We start from the raw sequence: 14109 nt of genomic DNA, 5'->3' as shown, positions 1-14109 counted from the left end.
CATTTTCAACTAAAGAAACATATTGAGACAATTAAATAGATAGATAAAATAGCTGAGAAACAATTGAAAATAAGAAAAAACTTACACTGAAGACTAAGGAAAACAGCCCTTTGGTTGCCAAATAGTTTTAAGTGCTGTGGAATTCAGGGAATCATTTCCTTTATAATGAACAGCTGCTAGCTGAAATCAAACTTAGTGTGTACACAGAAAGCATTTGCCCTGGTCCTTGTGGGTAGAATAATAGTCAGAATGATTCTAATAATTGAAATGAAGTAGGCTGTACAGTTTCCAACTGTGACAATAAAAACATTATGGAAAATTGGATCACTCATACAAGCTGAAACATGTTGCAATTTGTTTTTATGGAAATTACACTTATTTTAGGTGATAAGCTGAAAGCAGGACCCTAACCTAGACCTCTCTTGAAGATTTAACGTATCCAAGTAAATTGACCTATTGAAAATTATGCATTTGTTTAAATTGATTCACTTAAGAAGTTGCAAAAGGCTTTATTAAAGAGTGTTCTGTAAAGTGTAAGCGTTTAGATAGACTATAATGCATTATCCTGTGGCCACATTTCCAAATATAGTTAAGGAAATGATAATGTTACAATTTAATAACTATCATTGGGGGAAAGGGATACGTTCACACATACACAAAAGTACTGTCAAAGTATGATAATTCAGGGAGACATGGATTATGACAATTATTTTATAAAACATGTATTATTTTTATATGATTTTTCTATTCTGGATTTAGTTATAAGAAATTTTTAAAAGATCTCATTTCATTTCTTTCATTTTTATTGATATTATTACTTGAAATTACATTATTGGGAATGACTTAGGTTTTAAGTAATATTGATAGTCAAGAAATGAGAGGGGGGTAATAAAAAATGGTGGAATAAGACAGACATCATTACCCTATGCACATGTATGATTACATGAATGTTGTGAATCTACATCATGTACAACCATAGGAAGAAAATGATGTACTCCATTTGTGTACAATGAATCAAAACGCAGTCTGTAAAAAATAAAAATGAAATAAAAGCATAAATGATGTGAAAAAAAAGAATTATCTGTTCCTTTATGAGGTATGCAGGACATTGTTTTGGTAAGTTATTGTAATTAATAAGGAAGCTACAGTTCTCACTTCAGGCAGTAATTTAGCTCTGAAAGTAACGAAAACTTCATTGCAGGACTCAAAGAAATTTGTAGTGGCCTTGGTCTTTGGGTAGAAAATTAGTTGTGGTCAAAAAATAAAAAAGCGAACAAAACACAAGGACAAGGAGCAAGAAATCTTGAGTGCTCCTCTTACTCAACAATTAATGTAAGATGTTACATTTCATCTCTCTGAGCTTTACTTGCCCTTATTAAAGCAAATGAGGAGGAGATCATTATTCTAAGATTGTCTCTTTTTTTTCCAAGTTCCTTTTTAGCATATTGAAATCTGATTTCGCTCTTAAACTAAAATCTAATGCAGTATTTATTTAATTAATTTTTTAATAAGTAGCCAATCACAAGCAGTCAACTTTCTGCCAGTCTCAGGCAGCTAACTGATCAGACCAGGCTCTAGTAAAGCAAATACCTAGGTATAGACAGTAGGGTGCTTTCTCCACTTTACTTCTGTGCTTGACCTGTATAAACTTACTGCTTACACTGCGGGGGAGAATTCTCCGAGCTTGGGAACTCATGAATCATTCTTTGCCCAGATAAATTCTGCTGTTAAATTTAATTGGTCTAAAGTCTTTCTTTTATTACCCAATTCCTAACATAGGCATTAGAATAGATACAATTTTCTAATACAGCATAATTTTCCAATATTAGGAGTTTAGGAATTGCTGTGAAGCGGATCAGGTAGCAATTCATAGATGTTTTCTTTGGTTGTGTAAGATAACTTTTGGGCTTAAATATAGTTTCATTGAAAACAAATTCTACTGAAAATTCATGAATCACTTTTTATGTACCCTGTAAATAAGAGACTCTCGTGAGTAATCGTACTTCACTCTTGCTCTGATTCTCACCCTCTAGTTCCTTAATTTTATTGGAAGGCATTTCAGAACCTGGTTTTGAGAGGATATTTATAAATTAAATACACACACACACTGATCCCCTTATACAACCGTTCATCTCTCTTTCCTGAACTCTGGTACAAGAGTTACTTCCCTGTGGCAGATTGTGCTAGATATTCTCCTTTGGCCACCCCACATTCACCCTACTTCTACTTGTTCTGTTTTCTGAAAAAAAAAACTTCAAAGCATGAAATCAAATAGGCTCTCTACTGTGTGTTTCCAGCTGGGCTTTGTAGATGCTGAGAGATCAGAGGAGAAGAACTGGCAAAATATAGGGTATCACTGTCCCTGGATCCTTTCTTAAAGGGATAGAGTCACCCAATGCATAGAATTATTCCCATACTTAAGGATCTCTTAGGTAATAATTTTCCTATAGCTTCAGCTCTCTGGGAGTCTAGTAAATGTAGAAAGGGGAGATAATATAAGACATGGAGAAGACGATCATCCACCAGCCTAGAAGAAAGGTCTGGAACACATTCTTTCCTCATGACCCTCAGAAGGACCCACCCTGTGATCTCAAACTTATACCACGGAGAACTGTGAGAAAAATTTCTATTGTTCTGTGGTGACTCGAACTGGTAGGCTCAGCAAACTGAGGATTTCCCTTCTGCTAGCCCCTCCAGACCAGGGAATGATAACTGCTTTCTGTCATTAGTTTACTTAGTCCTACACACAAATTTGTAAATAGTCCCTTCTTTCTACTTTCTTCATTTATTCCTTTTCATTTTGTTTTCTTCTTGTTGGTAACTTGACTGAAATATTAAATGATTTTGGTACATTTTCTGATTATTGTGTTTTACTTTTCTCTCTCCTTTATAAGTATCTAGACCTTTTACATTCTCTATGTTTCCACCAAAAATTAGCTTTTAGAAAAAAATTCTGAAGTGTCTGACTCACAGTAGATATCATTCTCAGCATACCAATTATTAAATAATGTTGTAGGTAACAAGCAAGAGTGTAAGAGCATTTGAGTTAATCAACAATAGAAGGTTATTTGATTATGATTATTATAGTCTTCCTAGAACCATTGATGATAAAAATCCCTCTCCAAGTTCTCTCCATGTTACTCATTTTCCTGAATCCAAAAATACAATAATTATTTCTGAGTTCAAAAGCAAGCAAGCAAATTACACAAGAAAAAAAAAAAAAAAAAACTAGATTATATTCCAGATATGAACAACTAAGAGCAGAGCCTTAAATAGCAACCAAGATATTGTGATACTCAAACATTAAATATATAACACTGATTTTGGGGGGGACAAAAGGTGTAAGTGGTAAATGAATGACAATTCCATTTAGAAATTATTGACATAAATTATCTTTGTTTTGGAGTGGAGGTATACATTCTGAAGTTGAATTGTCAGGTTAGTTGGAGACAAAATTGACAACAAACAAAAAACAAACCCCCAAACCAAAAAAGTTGAAATGCATCTAAGCAATATGGACAGTTCTGTCAGGAGGATAGATCTTTTGATCAAACAAAAATAGTTCTATTACTCTGTAAATAATATGATATGAAGTTCTAAAAGGTTAATTTTTGAAAGTGATTTATAAAAAAAAAGAAAGAAGATAAAACTCCATTTTCTAAAGTCACTCTGGTAAAAATAGTCTCCCTTTCTTGTTGTTTATTTTTTAAAAAATTCATCTAATAATATGTTGTTGAACCTGAAGAAGAGAGAGGCTAATAAAATTATACAGGGAGGTGTTGAACAACAACCATCACAAAAAATATATGTATGTTTGAATGTTCTGGGACAGTATATTGCAATCTAAGATTGCTTGTAAATTTATGAGAAGGCTCAAAATATCTGAGCATATTCACAATGAAAAGAAAAGTTTAAATTTCAAATCTTGTGACTTAGAAAAGCTTTTGAAGTATATAATCCACCATTTCTTTTTTCTTCTATTTTTTGAATGTCATTTAACAGATAAAGTATTCTTTGAAATATGTCAGAATTCTTATTTCTTAAAACAATTTCTGTATTTGATTTTTCCACTGCAATTAATAGATATACAATGCCAGATGAAATAGATAGGAAGGAATTAATAATATAATTATTATTATTCTCATTAATAATGAGAAAGGAAAGGAAGTTTTATTTCCTTTCACCTAAAAACAATTTTTAAAAACTGATAATTCAAAAGCAGAGATGAACCCCTACTTGGCCTAATTAAGTTGAAAGAAATAGTGAGAAATTATGCAAATGAAGAAATGGCAAAAGTCAAATCATTACCCCATGAGAATATTTATTTTGAATTTTACCATCAGGGAATATTTTTCCCCAAATATTTATTTGAAATTTAAAAAAAGATTATTTGTATTATAAACAAATGGGATACATATCGTTTCTCTGTACATGAAGTAGAGGCATACCATTTGTGTAATTATACATTTACATAGGGTAATAGTTTTTGATTCATTCTGTTAATTTTTTTCCTTCCCCCCACCCCTCCCACCCCTCTTTTCCCTCTACACAGTCCCTCCTTCTTCCATTCTTGCCCCCTCCCCCCCATTATGTGTCATCATCCGCTTATCAGTGAGATCATTCCTCCTTTGGTTTGTTGAGATTGGCTTATCTCACTTAGCATGATATTCTCCAATTTCATTCATTTGCCTGCAAATGTCATAATTCTATTATTTTTTATGGCTGAGTAATATTCCATTATGTATATATATATCACAGTTTCTTTATCTATTCATCAACTGAAGGGCATCTAGGTTGGTTCCACAATCTGGCTATTGTGAATTGAGCAGCTATGAACATTGTTGTGGCTGTATCTCTGCAGTATGCTGATTTTAAGTCCTTTAAGAGTAGACCAAGGAGTGGAATAGCTGGGTCAAATGTTGGTTCCATTCCAAGCTTTCTGAGGAATCTCTACACTGCTTTCCAGAGTGGCTGCACTAATTTGTAGCCCCACCAGCAATGTATGAGTGTACCTTTTTCTGCACATCCTCGCCAACACCTATTGTTGCTTGTGTTCTTGATAATCGCTATTCTAATTGGGGTGAGATGGACTCTTAGGGTAGTTTTGATTTGCATTTCTCTTATTACTAGAGATGTCAAACATTTTTTCATGTCCCTGTTGATTGCTTGTACATCTTCTTCTGTGAAGTGTCTGTTCATTTCCTTAGCCCATTTGTTGATTGGATTATTTGTATTCTTGGTGTAGAGTTCTTTGAGTTCTTTATATATTCTGGAAATTAGTGCTCTATCTGAAGTATGAGTGGCAAAGATATTCTCCCACTCTGTAGGCTCTCTCTTCACATTGCTGATAGTTTCCTTTGCTGAGAGAAAGCTTTTTAGTTTGAATCAATCCCAGTTACTGATTCTTGCTTTTATTTCTTGTGCTATGGGAGTCCTGTTAAGGAAGTCTGATCCTAAGCTGACATGTTGAAGATTTGGACCTACTTTTTCTTCTATAAGATGCAGGGTCTCTGGTCTGATTTAGAGGTCATTGATCCATTTTAGGTTGATTTTTGTGCAGGGTGAGAGATAGGGGTTTAATTTCATTTTGTTGCATATGGTTTTCCAGTTTTCCCAGCACCATTTGTTAAAGAGGCTATCTCTTCTCCATTGCATGTTTTTGGCACCTTCGTCTAATATGAGAAAATTGTATTTATTTGGGTTTGTGTCCATGTCCTCTATTCTGTACCATTGATCTACCTATTTTGGTGCCAAAACCATGCTGTTTTTGTTACTATTGCTTTGTAGTATGGTTGAAGTTCTGGTATTGCAATAACCCTGCTTCACTCTTCCTGTTAAGGATTGCTTTAGTTATTCTGGGTTTCTTATTCTTCCAGATGAATTTCATGATTGCTTACTCTATTTCTGTGAGGTATGTCCTAGGGATTTTAATTGGAATTGCACTGAATCTGTATAGCACTTTTGGTAGTATGGCCATTTTGACAATATTAATTCTGCCTATCCAAGAACATGGGAGATCTTTCCATCTTCTAAGGTTTTCTTTAATTTCTTTCTTTAGTGTTCTGTAGTTCTCATTGTAGAGGTCTTTCACCTCTTTTGTTAGATTGATTCCCCAATATTTTATTGAGATATGATTTGTATTCCCAGTCATTTGGCTTATTTTTGCTTTTTAAGTTGGCTTGGTTTCTCCTTTGAGTGGTTTTTCTCTAAGGTATTTCCTCCCTTTGCTGACCTACATTGTTGTTTTTTCATTTCCTCCTCATGGAATATTTTGTTGAGAACATTCTGTAGTGCAGGCTTTCTATTTGTAAATTCTTTTAACTTTTGTTTATTATGAAGGATTTTATTTCATCTTCAAATCTGAAGGTTAGTTTTGCTGGGTATAGGATTCTTGGTTGGCAACCATGTTTTTTCAGAGCTTGATATATGTTGGTCCAGTCCCTTCTAGCTTTTAGGGTCTGGGTTGAGAAGCTGGCTGCTATCTGTATTGGTCTCCCCCTATATGTAATCTGATACTTTTCTCTCGCAGCCTTCAAAATCCTATGTTTATTTTAAATGTTAGGCATTTTCATTATAATGTGCCTTGGTGTGGATCTGTTGTGATTCTGTGCATTTGGTGTTCTGTAAGCCTCATGTATTTGATTTTCATTTCATTCTTCAGGTTTGGGAAATTTTCTGATATTATTTCATTGAATAGGTTGTTCATTCCTTTGGTTTGTATCTCTGTGCCTTCCTCAATCCCAATAATTCTTAAATTTGGTCTTTTCATGATGTCCCATAGTTCTTGGAGATTCTGTTCGTGATTTCTTATCATCTTCTCTGTTTGGGCAACTTTATTTTCAAGATTGAATATTTTGTCTTCATTGTCTGAGGTTCTGTCTTCCAAGTGGTCTAGTCTTTTGGTGATGCTTTCCATTGAGTTTTTTATTTAGTTTATTGTTTCCTTCATTTCAAGGATTTCCGTTTTTTTTTTTTTTTTTTTTTTTTTGAGAATCTCTATCTCTTTGTTGAAATGACCTTTTGCTTCCAGCAGGTGCTCTTTCAGCTTATTGGTATTATCATTCATTGCCTGCATTTGCTCTCTTATCTCATCCTTTGCTTCATGAATCATCTTAATCATGTATAATCTGAAGTCCTTTTCTGACATTTCTTCTAACATACTGTCATTAGATTCTATTAATATAGAATCTAGATTTGTTTGGATCATTTTCTTCCCTTGTTTTTTCATGTTGTTCATGTATCTTCCCCTCTAGCAGTGCAGATCTGGGGTATTGCAGATTTCCCCCTATAGACTTATAGTGGTTCTATAGGTTTCCAAAACCCTTTCTTTAAGGGGAGATCAATATTAGCAGTGCCCAAATCAGACACTATGCAATCCTAGACCAAATAGTCCCTATGGGGACAATAACAAAATTGTCATAGTAAACAAAATGAGGATTCCCAAGTATTTTATTTTTTTCCAGGCTATTGTGAATGGGGTAGTTTTTCTAACTTTTTTTCTGAAGATTCATCACTTACATATAAAAATGAATTAGATTTATGAGCATTGATCTTATATCCTGCTACTTTACTGAATTCACTTATGGGTTCTAAAAGTTTTTTGCTGAACTTTCCTGGTTCCTCTAAATATATAATCATGTCATCAGCAAATAGGTATAGTTTGAGTTCTTCTTTTCCTATTCATATCCCTTTAATTTCCTTGGTCTGTCTAATTGCTCTGGCTAGAGTTTTGAGGACAATGTTGAATAGAAGTGGTGAAAGAGGGCATCCCTGCCTTGTTCCAGTTTTTAGGGGGAATGCTTTCAGTTTTTCACCATTTAGAATGATATTGGTCATGGGCTTAGCACAGATGGCCTTTATAATGTTAAGGAATGTTCCCACTATCCCTATTTTTTCTAGTGTTTTGAGCATGAAGGGAAACTGTATTTTATCAAATGCTTTTTCTGCATCTATTAAAATAATCATGTGATTCTTGACTTTAAGTCTGTTGATATGGTGAATGACATTTATTGATTTCTGAATGTTGAACCAAACTTGCATCCCTGGGATAAAACCCACTTGATCGTGGTGCACTATCTTTTAAATATATTTTCATATGTGATTTGCCAAGATTTTGTTGAGAATTTTTCATCAATGTTCATTAAGGATATTGGTCTGAAGTTTTCTTTCCTTGATGTGTCTCTGTCTGGTTTAGGTATCAGGGTGATATTGGTTTCATAGAATGAATTTGGGAGGTTTCCCTCCTCTTTTATTTCATGAAATACTTTGAGACGTATTGGAATGAGCTCTTCTTTAAAGGTTTTGTAGAACTTGGCTGAGAACCCATCTGGTCCCGGAAAATTTTAAAGCCATAGAAAAGATTAAAAAAAATATTAAGTGAAAACTTAAACACTTTGCATCTGAGTTTATGAGTGACTAATAATATGCATGTTTGGTTTCTCTCTCATGTCTGAATCACACATATAAATATTTAAATGTAATTATCAGTCATCATAACTCTTAACCACTTCCAGCATATGTCTCCTAAGAAGACAACTCTTACTACATTACTATGTTCAAATATCAGAAATCTCACTTTGATTCAATATTTATTTGATGTAAGTCCATATTCAGTTTTCATAGTTGTACTTAAGGGATCATTATAAAATTTTGTTAAAATCAATATTCACACAATGCCTTTGATTGATTGACAGTCATATCCATTTATTTTCTTTTATACAAGCATAATGGTTGTCTCTATACATGATTTGGTGGAGAGGAGTGTCTTCCGTTGCTATTGACCTTTTTGAGGCTTCAGAACAATTTTATGTAGAATATCCTATATTAAAAGACATTGTTTTCTCATTGATAACTTTGACTAAATGCTTTTGGCAAGAATCAAAGGCACATAGCACCATTCTTTTTGATTATTAGTAAGTTCAAGTTTGGTAATTTATTTAATAAAAACTATCAGTCTATTTTGGACCAATCCATGCCAGTATAATAAAATAACCTAAATGAAATGAACACTTTCACAGAGGTTGTATATGAAAACATAATTAATTGGACCATAGTAAAGATGACTAAGTAGACTAATTTACACAGAATAAATAAACTTTATTAAAGAGCTATGCCTAACAAGGGATGGTTGAGCCAGGCAGAGTGGCACACTCTTGCAATCCCAGCAACTCAGAAAGCTGAGGGAGGAGGATCTAAAGTTTCAGGCCAGTCTCAACAACTTAGCAAGACTCTGTCTCAAAATGAAGGGGTTGGGGTTGTCAGTAGTAAAGAGTCTCTCGATTGAATCCCCTGTACCAAAAAGCGATGGTTAAGTTTCACAAGGAAATTCTGCCCTATCTTTAAAATATAAAATGCTAATGCTCTTCTGTTGTTCTAGGATATAGAAAGGGAAAGAAATCCTCCAAAGTCTTCTACTGACCCACACATACACACACGGTGGAAAGCGGTGATCAATTTCAATGTGTGTTATGCCAAAATACTAAAATATTGACACTTAAATTTCAAAACACACACCCCCACCCCCCACCAAACCAAAAAGCAATATGCTGGCAAGGGATGCAGCTTAGTGGTTGAGTGCTTACTTAGCATGCATGAGACCCTGGGTTGGATCCTCAACACCACAAAAAAGAAAACAAACAGTATACTGAAAGTGGAATTGATTGCCAGGATTAAAATATTTTTTAAAAGAAAACCCACTGTATCTACCATATAATAAATCCACTGGTATAAGTAATATGGTCATTTTGTAGATCCTGATGGTACCTATATAATGATTCAACATCTTTTCGCAGAGAGCACTAAATGAAACATACTATCATGTATTCTTGCTCAGTGTGGCTTTCATCTTTATTTCTCTGTCCCAATCCAGTGTCCATCCAAATTAATGGAAGTATATTAGATGCAGGTTTTTAATATCAGGATTACGGGATGACTGCTGTTACCATACTTATTTAATAATTTATAGTTTAGATTTGTCCAGTGTAATCAGACCAGACTAGGAAACTAAACTTATAGTTTAAAGGAAAATGTAAACAAGTTTCTCTAGTTGCAAATTAGATGATAGGATACCTAGGAAATGAAAGTGCAGTAAGCTGAATCATTACCCCATTTTTATCCAGTCCTAATCATGGAAATATGTGAATATGTGTTTAGCATGGGAAAAGGACCTTGCAGATTATGGTTAAGGATCTTGAGGTGGGGAGAGTCTCCTGAATGACTAGGTGGGTTTATTGTGATCACAAGCATCCTTATTAGAGGGACATGGGAGGAATCAGAGACAAAGTGATGTGAAAACAGAAGCTGGACACTGACAGATTTGAAAATGCTGCATCAGTGGCCTGAGGATGGAGGAAGCAGGCTAGGAGCCAAGGATGTGGGAGGCCTCTAGAAGCTCACACAGACCAACGGATTCTTCCCCAGAGCCTCCAGAAGGACCCCCAGTCTTGTCAATACTGATTATGAGCTTTTGGTCACCAGAACTGTAAGAAAGTATATTTATGCTATTTTAAGGACTGTTTTTTATGGTAATTTGTTAGAACACCATTAGGAAACAAAGATAGAAAACGGAAGAACAAGTCAAAGGAAATGCAGAAAAAAATATAGTCCTAGAAAAAGATGTTGTGTAAGGCTATAGAACCAAGAGGAAGAAGAATTTTTCTCTGGTAAGGGTAATCAATGTTGCTAAAGACACATGAAGGTCAAACAGACAGAAGGTAAAAATATCTTCATAATAACCATGTGAGGTATTTTGAGTCAGTAAAATTATTTACATTACCTGTATTGATTTTAGAATACCTCCCTAGTCCACTTTGCCAACTACCTTCTGTATATTTTATATACCTTTGTCACTGAGATTTCCTACAAAATCCTTTAAAAGCTTCTCCTGGATGACCTTCTCTTTGAAGAGAAAATGTTGTGAGGATCTCATTGTGAATTTAAGATATAACAGAGGATTAAATTTCATGGTATTAATTTTCAAAACATTTCTGCCATGATTTATGTTCCTAATATTTTACTATCTACAGATACATTAAATTATAGAAAGTGTTAATCTTCATAACTTGATGAATAAACAGATGTATTTTGAAAGTATACTTCTTAAGATTATGTGCAATCCTCCCATGATTGCAACAGTGTTTTGAAGAAAGGATGGAGAAAGAATTACCATTTCACATTCTTTTGGGTATCTAAAGGTCATTATTTCTTCCAATGTTAAAATACCACATCTTAAGCCTTAACTCATCAACGCTCTCTGCTGAGAGTAAGCTGTTAAGGGCTAAGTTATGAGACATGAATATATGAGTTGCTGAGCTGGTGAAGAGGGCAAGATATAAATTCAGGTTCACTAACATTTGTTAGAGTGGTAAAAATACTAGTTTTAGTGTGAAAAGCTCAGTGTAATTTCTTCTACATAAACCATTAAGCTGCCCTTTCTGTGTATGTACTGAGACAAGTCTTTACTTGAACCAAATACTCTAACTTCTGCTGAGATTCTTTTAAGTTTTGTTCAAGTCGAAGACCCAAAGAGAATGAACTGTGGGAAAATAAAAATCTGTCAAGGATTTCGATATTTGTTTCTGTCAAGAAAAAGATATGTTAAACTATGGAATGATTTTGCTTTTTGTAAAAATGCATACTTTTACATATTTATTGAGATGTTTCATTATACTATAAAATCCATTCATTTAAATTGTACATTTCAATGGTTTTCAGTATATGCAGAGTTGTACAAACATCATCAGTAAGTTTAGAACATTTTAACCATTATGAAAAAGAAATCTTAGTTTTATTAAAAGTCACCCTTACTACTCACATTATTTTCCCATGGGAAATCTCTAATCCTCTGTCTGTACCTCTAGATTTGCTTATTCTGGATATTTCATATAAATGGAACTATATAATGTGTGGTCTGTAGTGACCTGGTTTTTCATTTAGCCTAAGCTTCTTAAGAAGCATCCATATTATGGCATGTGATACACTTCATTCCTTTTTGTTACTAAATAATATTCCATTATGTGTTGACTACGTTTTGTGTTCATCAGTTGGTGGACATTGGATTGTTACAGACTTTTGACTATTATAAAATAATGCTTCCATGAAGAGTTGTATTCAAGTTTTTGTGAAGACATATTTCCATTTCTGTTGGAGTGGAATTGCTAGGTGATGTGGTTATTCTATATTTTAAGAAACAGCAAAACTCTCTTCCAATGTGGCTACATAAAAGGAAGGCACTTCTGATATTCTAAAAATACTTCTGCAGTGTACAAGATAAGTCAGCAGAGTTTAGTGGAAATTAAACAGGGAATGGGAAGAATCTGGATCTAGTCCCAGCTCTGCCACTAATTAGCTGTTTGACCTTAAGCAACTCATTTACATTCTTCTGAGTCAAAGTTTCTTAATTTGTAAAATAAGTGTGTGTTTCTTCAAACAAGCACAACTCTTGAATCTAATTATAGCTACTTTACTTCTGATTTCTCATTGTTTCCTTAAGACTGCTCTAAGGTCTAATTTTTTCCTTTCCCCTGAATAAAATACTTCAGTATTACCCAGGACATTGCAGACTATTAGGATTTATAATGTAGTCACATTACAAAGTCTTCTGGTCACTATAAGCTACAGAACAGTCTTAATTCAGTAACCAGAACTCTGAATCTGACGTATATGTGAAGCTTCTTCCAGGCTGAGTTTCAATCAGGGGTGTTAAACTGTTATTGATCTGTCAAGGGCCAGAGTGTTAAGAAGAATGAGAGTAAAGGGGGCGGGCATGATCACTCCTTGGATACTTTCTGGACTTGGCGGAGTTTTGAAGTGAATATTTTCTCTGGGCATTAGTGATATAGTAGATTATTATTCTTGTTCTCGTTTGCTCGACTGTTGTCACACAGTATTGCAAACTGGGTGGACCTCACCAGAAACGCATTCTCTCCCGACTTAAGAGGCTGGAAGTCCGAGACCAACGTGTCAACAGGGTTGGTTCCTTCTCAGGCCTGAGAAGGATCCGGTCAGGCTTTTTTCCAAGGTTCTGGTAACTTATGTCAGTCACTGGCGTTGGTATTTCTTGGCTTGTGGACATATCACCTTGATCTCTGCCTGTGAATATCTTCATCTTCATCTGGCTTTCACCTGGTATGTGTTGGTGTGTCAAATTTCTCTTTTCCTAAGGATACCTGTCATATTGGATTAGACCACTTATGAATTCATTTTAGTTTGCTTGCATCTGTAGAGACAGTGTTTCTAAATAAGACCACATTCTGAGGTACTGGGAATAGGATTAGGAGTCCATCAGTTATTTTGGAAGTGGGGGCATAATTCAACCCCTTAAAATCCAAAATAGATGTTTCTGTATTGGTATAAAGCTATTCATTAGTGACCTTTACTTTGTGACTTCTTCGTGGCTCTCAAAAGAAAATACATCCCATTACTTTGGTTTTGGGCATACAGGTTCCTTTGAACATCCTTTGGAGCAGATGTGACAGTCCCAAGCTTAGTCTGTATAAAACGTGTGTGTTTCTGTTCACCCGCCAAGAAAGCAGTTTCTGCTAAGAGAACAGTGTACTCTTAGTATTTCTTCTTTTCCAATATGTTTTCTGGAATGATAAGGCACACAAGATGAAAAGCATTTTGCACCCAGGTGTGGTGGCACAAACCTGTCATTCTAGTGGCTTAGGAGCCGGAGGCAGGAGGATCCCAAGTCCTAAGTTCAAATTCAGCTTCAGCAACTTAGCAAGACCCTGTCTCAAAATAAAAATAAATAAATAAATAAATGAGTTGGTGATGTGTGCCACATCTATTTCCTACCACTCTGACACTTGACACCATTCTGTTGAAAGATCATCCTCCCTCTTGGGGGCCATAGACATGGCATGTCTCCATGTGCAGTTGCTTTTAATACTAATAATCAATATATCCTTAGATTCAGATTATAGAGAATACTGGGGAGATTTTATGGTGCTGGGACACAAAATAACATATGATAAAGTTTAATATTAATACTTAGATGAAATCATTAATAAGCAATTATGATTTGCTCAAATTTGTAAGGAGCCTGTGATTTCTTTTAGTATACAAAATTCTCTAAAAGTTATATATGAGAGTGTATTCCTCTGAGCT

At 34.6% G+C, this 14109-nt stretch overlaps 1 pseudogene; it reads right to left on the bottom strand.

Annotated features, from left to right (window-relative positions):
• Nucleotides 1–13105, bottom strand: part of LOC124961431 (elongation factor 1-alpha 1-like) — a 154005-nt pseudogene extending 140900 nt beyond the window's left edge.
• Nucleotides 13106–14109: the final 1004 nt, after the last annotated feature.

This window comes from Sciurus carolinensis, chromosome 12 (genome assembly GCF_902686445.1).
Source record: "Sciurus carolinensis chromosome 12, mSciCar1.2, whole genome shotgun sequence".
NCBI lineage: Eukaryota > Metazoa > Chordata > Mammalia > Rodentia > Sciuridae > Sciurus > Sciurus carolinensis.
Note: the sequence above shows the minus strand (reverse complement) of the source record. Positions and strands in the feature narration are given on the sequence as shown.